A 13,235-nucleotide genomic window follows, 5' to 3' on the forward strand; every position below is an offset into this window, starting at 1 on the left:
TTTTTAGGTTTTTCTTATTTATTTATTTATCTTTTTTTGCCAATCACATGGCTTGAACTCAGGTCGTGGCAACTCTGCCTCAGCTAACATCACCATAGGCTGGAATGGTGCAGCCTCTGGACCCACAGTCCATCCTGGGATCCTAAGCCTCAGGGGATGACAGGAAAACAAAATGAAAATGGCATCAAAAAAAGCTGTGAACTGCGGATGGTTAGTGGTTTCTCGGGTTTCCTTTCCTTTTGTGGTGACCATCCCCAGCCCAAATGGCAAGGCTGCAACCTGTAGATCACCTGGCATTGCTGAAGGTTGGAGGGCTGACATCAAAACCATAGGCCAACCTGGACACTTAGGCCCTGAGTTTGAATCCCGGTTATGCCTCTTACAAAGGGCTGGAGAGCCTACGAAATTATTGCCTGTCCCTAGGAACACCAGAGGAATGTGATCTATGTCATGGTTGGATGAGTAGTTCATCAATCAGTTTAGCATAAAATTAGACCCAATAATCACAGGACACATGTTGACTTTAATTCATAGTTTATTATGCATTAAAAGAACACTATTGATTAAATGGAGTCCTCACTAAAGAGCTGAGACTCCATAGGAATGTAGTATATGTCATTGAATACCAGATAGACATTTCTGACAGTATCTAAATATCTAAATTTATTTGTATACCATCATCTGCATAGAAAGTTATTGCTATGTTTGCCAAACCTAGGGCTTGATCCCAGGTACTGGGATCCACTTGACAGTTGAATGGGCTAATGGCTCCGTAATAACACTCACCCATTCATGAATTGTGCCTCATTGGCCCTTAGTTTAGGTCCCATCATTGCCAAAAATTTCTTCCTAGTGTAAGATTCCATGTGTGACACCTGTTTTCTTTTTCTGTGCGAGTACTAGGTGTCAGGTATGATGTACATCATATATCTGCAAAGCTACATGCTATGGAATAGATTGGAATAAATATAATAAATGATATAGGTGCACTGATAGTCCAGAAATAAATGCTAAACCAATCAATAATAAAATATAATGAATCACTCCAACAAACACCATATAGACTGAATATGTAGATGTAAGTATAAATCATATATTCAAAATGTCTATAAATGTTACGTCTTTCAGGCTGGTGCTTGAATTCAAGTCTAGGGAAGAGTTGCGAAGTTAATGTATGATTCACATAGGAAATGATAGGCAAGACCTTTGGCACAACCATAATTTTTAATTAAGACTTAATGAAGTGTGACAATACTTACATTCAGGAAATTGAGGCATTGGGAAAGATCCAAGAATCAGTACTCACATGGTAGATAGGATTCTAACACAACTTGCCACATCTCTTTCCTTATACAATTAGGTATTTATTAGCACACAAGTCCCAGCTTATGAATGGATGAATATGGTGCACCAGCCCCATCCCAAGGCTGAATCTCAGGTTATGGGAATGGCCTAGCACCTTAGAGCTCACAGGCTGGTGTGCTCATCTTGATCCATTCACCAGTTTTGCCTGCTAGGCCCTGAGTTCAAATCCCAGTACTGCCAAAAGATTCATCCTTATGTGAGAAGCCCATCAATCCACTAGTTTTCCTGTCCTGTGAAGTCCTGAGCCTCAGCGAAGATGGAGAATGCTATATAGGCAACTCTATAGCCATGGGAATAGGTTGTCATCCATGGCAGCACAGATATACCTGTCACCATACTCAATAAAATACACAAAGTCGCAGTATCAGCTCCCGAGCCTGTGCTGCGGCCCTGGCCGGTCAGTATAGGAACCTTCTCAATAAATTTGCTTCTTTACTGACAAAAAATACATCCATGAATAAGACTCAAAATAAAAAATAACTACATTTAATGGAAAATGGATACCACAACTGTATGTAAACAGAGATCTTATGTTTAAAATAGGTGGGCTTGTTATTTTGTTCAGTGCTGGGGCTTCAAATCAGGCCTTAGACCAGGCCAGACATTCTAGTCTTCAAGGATGTTCAGCTTCCCCTTCCCCCACAGTGCAATGGGGTTAAACAGACGTGAGTTCAAATGACAGCCCTTACAAAAGTTTCATCCTGATGTCAGAAACCAGTTGTTGCACCTGTTTTCCTCTAGTGTGGAAATCCTGGGTCTCAGATAGGATGGAGAATGAATGCATACACAACCCTATAACAATGGGAACAGGTCATCATCCATGTCACCACAGTTACACCTGTCACCATACTTAGTAAAATACACAATACCTCCATGAATTAGACACAAAATAAGGAGAAGGAGAGCACTGAATGCAAGATAGTGTCCACACATGAATGTCAATATAGATCCTATATTTCAAGGATGAATCTATTTCTATCCTGTCCCTACCTGGGGCTCGATATCAGGTCCTTGGAACAGCCTAGCTCCTCAGTTGCTCACAGGCTGTGACCTCTCATTGACCCTTTCACAAATTGACATGCTAGGTTCTGAGTTCAATCCTAGCCGTACCGTAACATGAATCCTGATGTGAGAAGCCCATCAATCCATCTGCTTTCCTGTCCTGTGAATGTCCTGGGTCTCAGCTAGAATGAAGAAGGCATAGGCAACTCCATGGACATGGGAATTGTTACCATTCATGTCAGCACATTTATATCTGTCATCATACTCAATAACATGCAAAATGCATCCCTGACTAAGACACACACTGAAAGCATGATACATTCTACACATGTACGTAAACAGAAATCCTATGTGTAAAATTGGTGGGCATATGATTTTTGCCAGTGTTGGGGCTTCAATTCCGGCCCTGGGACCAGGCCTGACCTTGTAGTCTTCTTGGATGGTGAACTGCCCCTTCCCCCACAGTGCAACACAGTTGACCTGAGCTGAATTCAAATCCCTGCTCTGGCAGTAAAATAGCACAAATTCTGAACTAGGGTGCTACATTCATAATTTTTTAATTTTTTTCCATACCCAGGGCTTTAACTCAAGTAGAGACAATTCTGTCTCACCTCCGATCATCCTAGGCTGCAGACTCTGGACCCACAGAGCATCCTCGAATCCTAGGACCCCAGGGCTTAAAGGAAAACAACAACAACAACAAAATGACCATGAGAGGAAAAACGCAGCAGGGAGTTCCATCTAATGTTTTTGGTTTATTTTCCTTTGCATGGTGACGTTGCTGGGGCTGAACCTGGCGGCCTGAAGATTGAAAGTGACTTGGCATGGCTGAAGGCCTGCTGGATATCGGAAGAGCCCCAGGCCAACCAGGAAACTGAGGTCCCAATTTTGAATCCCGGTCCACCCCCCTACATTGAGGGAATGACGGGAGATCCTGAGACATGCGTTTCAGGACCCAGTAAGAGTCATGGAATGCTATTGATCTCATCCTTGAATGAGTAGTTCCTGCAGGATGCAAGTAGGAAATGATAGGCAAGACTCATGGAGTATCGATTATTTTTCATGAAGAGTTGATGAAGCATGACCATAATCATCACAGTCATGAAATGGAAGCATAGGGGAAGATCCAAAAATCAGTAGTCACAGGGTAGATTGGATTTCATCACAGGTCGCCATCTCTCCTACTCTGTTGAAATTTGTGCTTATTATCATAATATCTTGAGCTTATAAATGGATGACTATTGTGCTCTCCAGGACCCTGGCCCCTGGGCTCAATCTCAGGTCTAGGACCAGCCTAGCTCCTTAGTGGCTCACAGGCTGTTGTGCTCATGTGGACCCATTCGCCTATAGGGAATGCTTGGCCCTGAGTTCTGATCCTAGCAGTGCCAAAAGATCCATCCTAATGTCAGAAGCCAGTGGTTACATCTATTTTCCTTTCCTGTGGGAGGCCTTAGTCTCAGCTAGGATGGAGAATGCATGGGTCACCCTATGCTCCTGAGAATAGGTTGTAATCCATGTCAACCCAGTTATATCTGTCATCATATACTCAAGAAAATACACAATACATCCATGAATAGCATACAAAATAGAGAGGATCACTACACTCATTGCACAAGAGTCCACACATGGATATGAATGGATATCCCATGTTTCAGTGATGCCTTGAGGACTATTGTGGCCTCCCTAGGGCTAGATCTCAGTTCTTGGGAAGGGGCCAGCTCCATAGTGGCTCAAAGGCTGGTGTGTTCACATGGGCCAATTGGGAAGTTGGGCCTCCTAGGCCCCCAGTTTGAACCCCAGCACTGCCAAAAATTTACCGTGATGTGAGAAACCAGTCATTGCACCTGTTCTTCTGTGCTGTGCAAGGTCTGGGTCTCAGCTAGAACGGAGAATGCATAGGCAACTGTATACTCATGGGAATAGGCTGTCATGCAGGTCACCATAGATATATCTGTCATCCTATACTCAGGAAAATACACAATACATTGTGAATAAGACACCACATAAAGACAATGACTACACCGAACCCAAGATGCTGCCCACCCATGTGTGAAAATAGAGATCCTCTGGTTTAATTATGAATTTATGACTATAAAGGCCCCCACCCAGGCTTGATTTCAGGTCCAGGGAACAACCTAGATGCTTAGTGGCTCACAGGCTGGTGTGGTCACCATGACCCATCCACCACTTGGGCCTGCTATGTCTTGACTTCAAATCCCAGCCCTACCAAAAGATTCATCCTTATGTAAGAAGCCAATCGTTGCACCTGTTTTCTTGTGCTGTGAAAGTCCTGGGTCTCAGCTAGCATGAAGAATACTATATAAGCAAGTCTATACTCATGGGAATCGGTTGCCATCCAGGGCAGCACAGATATACCTGTTACCATACTCAATAAAATACACAATGCATCCGTGAATAAGACTCAAAAAAAAAAAAAAAACAATTACATTGAAGGCAAGATGCATACCACACCTATATGGAAGTAGAGACCCTATGTTTAAAAAAAGGTTGGCTTGTTATTTTATCCAGTGCTGGGGCTTCAAATCAGGCCTTAGACCAGGCCAGACATTCTAGTCTTCAAGGATGTTGAGATTCTCTTTCCCCCACAGTGCAATGGGGTTAAACAGACCTGAGTTCAAATGACAGCCCTTACTAAAAGTTTCATCATGATGTCAAAAACCAGTTGTTGCACCTGTTTTCCTCTCGTGTGGAAATCCTGGGTCTCAGAAAGGATGGAGAATGAATGCATACACAACCCTATAACCATGAGAACAGGTCCTCATCCATGTCAGAACAGTTATACCTGTCACCACACTCAGGAAAATACACAATACCTCCATGAATTAGACACAAATTAAGGAGATGTGCACCGAACACAAGATGCTGTCCACACATGTATATCAATGTATATCCTATGTTTAAATTATGAATTTATGCTTATCCTGGTCCTCCCTGATGCTCAATGTCAGGTCTTGTGAATGGCCTAGCTCCTCAGTTGCTCACAGGCCAGTGTCTTCACCTTGACCCTTTTGCCAATTGGACCTTCTAGGTTCTGAGTTCAAATCCTAACAGTAACGAAACATGAATCTTGATGTGAGAAGCCACCTGTTTTCCTCTCCTGTGAAAGTGCTGGGTCTCATATAGGATGGAGAAGGCATAGGCAACTCTATAGACATGGGAATAGGTTGCCATCCATGTCAACACAGTTATATCTGTCATCATACTCAATAAAATACAAAATCCATCTCTGAATAAGACACACAATAAAATGAATAACTACACTGAAAGCATGATGCATTCCACACATGTATGTAAATAGAGATCCTATATGTAAAGTAGGTGGGCATATGATTTTTGCCAGTGCTGGGGCTTCAATTCAGGCCCTGTGACCAGGCCTGACCTTGTATTCTTCAAGGACGGTGAGCTTCCCCTTCCCCCACAGTGCAACAGAGCAACCCAGAACTGAGTTCAAATCCCAGCTCTGGCAGTAAAATGGAGTGAATTCTGAGCTAGGATTCTTCCTTTGTAATTTTTTTAACCAGACTCGGGGCTTGAACTCAAGTCGTGGAAACTCTGCCTCAGTTCCGATCATCCTAGGCTGCAGCCTCTGGACCTACAACCCATCCTCGGATCCTAGGACCCCAGAACCTGCAGGAAAAAAAAAAAAAAACCGCGAGGGGAAAAAAGTGGTGGGAAGTTCCACCTGGCGCTTTTATGTTCATTTTTTCTTTAGCATGGTGACCATATTGGGTTCGAAATCGGCAGCCTGCAGAGTGAAGGTGACTTGGAGTGGGTGAAGGTCTGCTGGCTCTCGGAGAAGCCCCAGGGAGACAGGATATCAGAGACCTCAAGGTCGAATCCTGGTCGTCCCCTTCCATTGTGGGAATGGCGGGAGATCCTGAGATACTCGTTTCCAGCACTTGGAAGGGTCGTGGAATTCAATCAATCTCATCTTTGAATGAGTACTTTCTTCAGGATGCAAGTAGGAAATGATAGGCAAGACTCATGAGGTATCGATTATTTTTCATGAAGAGTTGATGAAGCATGACCATAATCATCACAGTCATGAAATGGAGGCATCGGGAAAGATTCAAGAATCGATAGTCATGGGGTATATTGGATTCCATCACAGGTCACCATCTCTCCTACTGTATACAAATATGCATACTACCTTCAGCTTATGAATGGATGAGTATTGTGCTCTCCCCCTCCCATTCCTGGGGCTGGATCTCAGGTCCTGGGAACAGCTTAGCTCTTTATTTGCACACAACATGGTATCCTCACATTGACCCTTTCTCCTATTGGGTCTGCTAAGCTGTAAGTTCCAACCCCAACACTGCCAAAAGAGGAATGCAGATGTGAGAATCTAATCCGTCCACTTGTTTTTCTGCCCTGTGAAAGTTCTGGGTCTCAGCTAAGATGGAGAAGGCTTAAGCAATGCTATAGACATGTGAATAAGTTTCATCCCTGCCAGCACAATTATATCTGTCATCATAAACAATAAAATACAAAATGCATCCCTGACTGAGACACACAATAAAAAGAATAACTATATTGAAATCATGATGCATTCAACACATGTATGTAAATAGAGATCCTATGTTTAAAACAGGTGGGCATATGATTTTTGCCAAACTTGGGAGCAGGCCTGACCTTGTAGTCTTCAATGATGGTGATCTTCCCCTTCACCCACAGTGCTATAGTGTTACCCATATCTGAGTTGGAATCCCAGCTGCGGCAGAAAAATGGTGCAAATTCTGAGCTAGGGTGGTTTATTATTTATTTTTTTATTTAATTTTATTATTTTTTGCCAACCAAGTAATTTGAATTCAGTTCATGGCAACTCTACCTCAGTTTCTATCACTTTAGGCTGGGTGGGATGCAATGGGTGAATAGCCGATCCTGTGATCCTAGGCCCTGAAGCCTTGCAGGTGAAAAACAAAAAACCCTCACAGAAAACTAGCCATGGGATGGATATTTTACATTTTCTTCTTTTGCATGGTGACCAACCTGTGTCTGAATGACACGGCTACAATAGTACTTCACTTTGCATTGGGCAAGACTAGCAGATTTCACGGAAGCCACAGGCCCATATGTCATCATAGGCCCTGATTTTGAATCCTGGTCCTGACACTTACATATGGGGGCATGTCCCAAGAGACTAGTTCCTATGCACGGGAATAATGATGGAATGTTTGGAATCTCATGATTGAATAAGTTTCTGCAGGCATCGGTCTAATCTAAAATGGGATGCAATGATCCTAGGATGTTGATTGATCTTAATGAATGGTTTATTAAGCATGAAAACCATACTATTCCTTCAATGGGGGCATAATAAATACCTAAGAGTTGGTAGGAATGTAGTTGATGTCATTGAATCCTAGGTAGATGTCTCTGGAATTCTATACAAATATATATTTATTGGCATACTGCCACCTGCCTATCAATGTATGTTTATTTTGTCTACCCCTGTGGCTCAATCTCAGGGTCTGGGAACTCCTGGCAGTTTCCTTGGCTAGAGGTTGCCGTGTTGACACATTCATTCATGAATTGGTTCTGCTAGTCCCTGAGTTCAGATTCCAGCACTGCAAAAAATTGGATTGTGGAATAAGAAACCAAGTGTGACACCTGTTTTCCTTTTCTCTGAGAGTCCTGGGTGTCAAACATGATGGGGAACACTTGTACAAATTTAGATACTATGTGATGGGATGTCATCAATATAATAAATGTAATGCATGTCATCACATTCAGTAAACTGTAAATAATTGAATAAAACAAAAATACAACCAATAACCACAACAAAAAGGATATGGACTGAACATCTATAGGTAAGTACAAATCCTATCTTTACAATGTATATAAATAGTATGTTTTCCAGGGCTGGAGCTTGAATTCAGGCCTAGGGAACAGGCCCGACGTTCTTTTCTTCAAATATGGTGAAGTTCCTCTTCATCCACAGTGCTACAGAGTTACCCAGACCCTGAGATCAAATCCAAAGCCTGATAGAATAAATGGCATGAATTGCAAGCCAGGGAGCTAATTATTCTTGTTTTGTTTTTGTTTTTGGGAAACTAGGTCTTGAACTCAGGTCATGGCAACTCTGCCTCAGCTTCCATCACCCTAGGCTGGGGTGCAGCCACTTGAGCCATAGCCGATCCTTCGATCCTAGACCTCCAGGCCTTGCGTGGGGAAAAATATGCACTGAAAAAAAGTGGAGGAGCCAGGCGCCGGTGGCTCACAACTGTAATCCAAGTTACATAGCAGGCTGAGATCTGAGGATCACTGTTCAAAGCCATCCCAGGCAGGAAAGTCCGTGAGAATCTTATCTCCAATAAACCAATAGAAACCTGGAAGTAGCGCTGTGACTCAAGCAGTAGAGTGCTCGACTTGAGCTGAAGAACACAGGGACAGTGCCCAGGCCCAGAGTTCAAGCCCTATGACCTACCAAAAAACAAGTGGCATGATTGCATTTTTACATTTTCTTCCTTTGCACCGTGACCATCTGGGTCTGAATGACATTGCTCCAAATGGTACTTCATCTTGCACTGCTGAAGTCTGGCGGCCTATTGGGGAAGCCATAGTCCCGGAACATAGGTCTAGAGATGGAATCCCAGTCATGCCACTTCCAGATGGCGGGAGATCCTAAGAGACTGGTTCCCATCCATAGGAATAACGATGGAACGTTATCAATGTCACAGTTGAATGAGCTGATCATGAATGCTACTCGTATAAAATTAGATATCATAATTTCAGTAGGCTGATTTTATTTAATATGAAACATTAAAAGAATACTATTTCTTACAGGGACGCAATAATTTCAGGACCCTGATTTACTTAATAGTTTATAAGGATGAAAACAATAACATTAATTACATGGAGGCATAATAAGTACTGAAGAATTGGTAGGAAGGTAGTCTATATAACTGAATAATGTGTAGACATCTCTGACACTCTATAAAGATGTATATTTATTAGCATACTACTATCTGGATGTCTCTCTGTTCTTATTTTGTCAACCTCTGGGGCTCGATCTCAGATCCTGGGAACTGCCTGTCAGCTCAATTTGCCCAAGGATGGTGTGCTTACATTCACCCATTCATGAATTGGGCCTTGTAGGCTGTGAGTTCAGATGCCAGCACTCCCAAACAATGAATCATGGAGTAAGAACTCATGGTGACACATGTTTTCCTTTTCTGTGAAAGTCCTGGGTGTCAGTAGTAAGTGGAATACATATGCAGACCTATATCCTATGTAATCAATGTATCATGTGCCATAATAGTCAATAAAAAAGTCAACACATGAATAAAACTAAAAATAAAATGAATAACTACACTGAACACAATATGGAGTCAACACATGTATGTAAATATAAATAATATATGTAAAATGTACATGAATAGGATGCTTTCTATTGCTGGGGATCGATTTCAGGCCTAAGGAACAGACTTGAATTTCTTGACTTCAAGGAGGTGAGCTTCCCATTCCCACACAGTGCAACAGAATTACCCAGACCATGAGTTCCAATCTCATTCCTGACAAAAATAAATGGCACCTTTCTACTCTGTGGCACCCAATTCTTAGGTATTTCATTATGCGTCCATTTAATGAATGTGATTCTTTAAATGCTTCATAAAGTGTTAGTTAAAATCAATCAGTGTCCTAGCAAATAATTGTGTATAATTTTATCCTAGAATCTTTCAAGAACTTCCCATTCAATCATGACATATATAACATTCCATTGGTATTCATATGGATAGGAATGAGTTTCTTAGGATTTCCTGCCATTTGGAGGTGACAGGACCAGGATTCAAACTGTGGGCTCCAGTTCCCACTATTTCAACCCGAGTATAGGGAACACTCAGGTCTGTCCAAGAACATCAGCAAGACCAGTGATTAGGGAGGCACAAGTGGTGTTCAGGAGTCCTCCTTAATACTTACAAGGTTGTGATAGGAGGATCATGGTCAAAGTCACCCTAGGCAAGAAAGTCCTTGAGACCCATGTCCAACTTCAGTGCCAACAAAGCCAGAAGTATAGCCTTTTGGCTCAAGAGGTTGAGGGCTGGCCATGAGTAAAAGCATCTCAAGGACTGTGCCAGATCCTGAGTTCAAGGTCCGGAGCTGGCAACAAACAGACACACACAACTATTTGTGCAGCCATCCAGCTAAAGCAGGTCACCCTCTTGTCCCCAACTGTATTGGACAGAATTTCCTGGGAAAGGGACTTCTGTCATCTTGACTCTGCCCATTCTGCCTGCATCACAGGATTCTTGTCACACCCCCATTCTTTCATGGTTCTTTCTGACCAATGGGATACAAGAATAGTGGCCACACCCTTATTCCATGCTGCCTGATAGCACCAGGATTCTCTCTGTTGTTTGACACTACTACAAACAGTTGAGAAAGATTGAGGTGGCTAAGTGGTGAGCAAGAGACTCCAGGTGACTTTGGATTAGAGTAGGAAATTGATGTCCTTGTCTGTGAGTGGGAGAACAAAGGATTTCCCAGAGCCTGGGAACGTGGCCAGCCCATCTTTCCCATCCCAGTGCTCAGATGTCTGAAACAAGACTCCATGAGAGAGCTACTGGCAAGAAACTGCCCCCAGAACACCGCCAGAAGAATCCTCCTGAAAGACCTGCAACATTCAAGAAAACAAAGAACATGAAACAGGTAAGGATCCCCAATACAAACGCCACTGGGGAGCATGATTCAATGGAGGGTCCGGCCAAAGGTGATGCTCACCACGGGCCTTGCCTGCCTTTGGACACAGTCACAGCCACCAGTGCCCAGAGTGTCAATGGACCTGATACCACCAAGGATCCACAGAGGTGCTACCAACACGTGGTGCCCACCCTGGGCCCAAGCAAAGGAAGAAACCAGGAACTCTTTGCCAAGATCCAACCACTGAAGCAGGAAAAGACCGACCTGCAGGATCAATGGGAGAAAGAGAGGGAGAAGATAGCCCAGGTGCATGCAGTACCGAAAACGGAGCTAGAGATTCACAAGGCACCCATATACAGAGGTTGGTTTCGGCAGAAAGCAATTTACAATGGGCACCCGCCCGTGTGCAGCAGGCTGCCAATGACAGAGAAAGGGAGCAGGAATCTCTCACCAGCTGCCTGCAGGCTGCAAAACAGTGCGTGGCAGACCGTAGATGTCAGCTTCTGTGGTCACTGTTCACAGAATGAGACAGAAATGTTCTTCGAATAGCTGAATGCTGTGACATTTCAGCTCGAGAAAAAGACCAGAAGCTTCGATGACCTGGCACAAGTGAACTCAAAGTTGCAGGACAAGCTGGAAGTGCTCTGGACACAGTGGAACAACAGGAAGAACAGAATCTGCAAGTTCTAACAAGCACTGGTTGGGCGTGAGGTATTGAAGAGACTACTGGACAACGTGAGCTGGCTGGTGAGCACAGCGAATTTAGAGAGAGACACCTTCACAGAAGACCTGAGCCTTGAGAGGTCCACGTGGAAGGAGGAGGACATGGCGGCTGACCCAGCAGGTGAACCAACTGACAGAGGAGAAGGAGTGAGGGACAAGGCAGGTGTTCGACCTAGAGGATGAGCTGGGGGAACTCAGAAGGAAGCTGGCAGAGTCATGGCCCCCCATGGGACCATCTCAGACCCAGTGGCACTTGCAGGCCTAGGCCTTCTGTACGCAGATGGAGTTGAAAAACATGGAGAAATAACTTCACATTCAGGTCCAGGAAAACCAGAGGCTTCATCTCCATAATGCAGAGCAGCAGGAGCAACTGTGGAGACTGGAGGAGAAAGCTAAGGATTGGCAGGAGATCCACGCGATCCTATGATGCACATACGTGTGTGACAGACAGCTGGAGGAACAGCTGGCCCTGTTGCAGGACACTCTCCACAGGCTGAGAGATGAGGAGGAGCTCACCAGCATCCTGGACGCAGAGTGCAGAAACACCTGCGAGAACAGCTGGACCGCACAGAGGAGAAGATAGAGGAATGGAAAGAAGTGACTGAGAGAGAAAGCCAAGCATCTCAGGAGCAGCAGGAGCAGTCCCTGGCACAGCTGCAGGAGCTCAGAGCCACCTGTGATTGACACATCACCTCCAATGAGTGGCTGAGCTCTGAAAAGGAGGCCTTGCAGTAGCACCTAGAGAGGCAGACCCAATTCCTCGAGCAGCTGAAGCAAGTTCATGGCCCGACCAACTGGGGGGACCAAGTCGTGCCCCCCAAAATGGCAGGACACTCTCGAGTGCCTAAAAGCAACCATACCACAGGAGGAGAGGCTGCAGGCCCAGCTGAGCTTCTTGGCTTTCCTTACAGAAGGGGAAGTCAAAAACCCTGGATACGCAGGGGGAGGTGACTCCCCCCAACATGACCATCGCAGAGGATAGAGACATTCCCCAAACTGACAGGGATGTGCATTTGTGAGCACTCTTAGTGGCTGAAATCCACAGGGGGAGAAAGCTTGAGCCACCGGCCCTCCATCCCGTGAGCTGGCACCACAGCCTGTGTGGGGATGGGAAGCGGGACAGGTGGGCATCCGAGAAGAAAATCTACTTCATCCATGACCTGCCTGATGAGATTGACTTCCATATTCCAGAGGGTGATCTCCAACATAGCTGCAGCCAGCTGTCGGCACACATCACACTGTCGAGGAGTCCCTCGTGGCATGTAAAGAGCAGATGTTCATTCTGGATGAGCTGTGTCAGAAGAAACCTTAGCGTGTGTATCGGCTGTCCTAGGAGAAGATGGAGAAGAGGAGAGAGCTGCAGGAGCCGCTCTCACTCCTCACAGGGGAAGACACGGACAGTGGGCTCCAGATGCAGCGCAGGCTGAGCTTCCAGCCACCACCGCCGCTTCGGTCACCTCAGGCTCCAGGGTGGACGAAATGAGGGA

Source organism: Dipodomys merriami, unplaced genomic scaffold (assembly GCF_024711535.1).
Source record: "Dipodomys merriami isolate MVZ:Mamm:240054 unplaced genomic scaffold, mDipMer1.0.p SCAF_501, whole genome shotgun sequence".
NCBI classification, from domain to species: Eukaryota; Metazoa; Chordata; class Mammalia; order Rodentia; family Heteromyidae; genus Dipodomys; species Dipodomys merriami.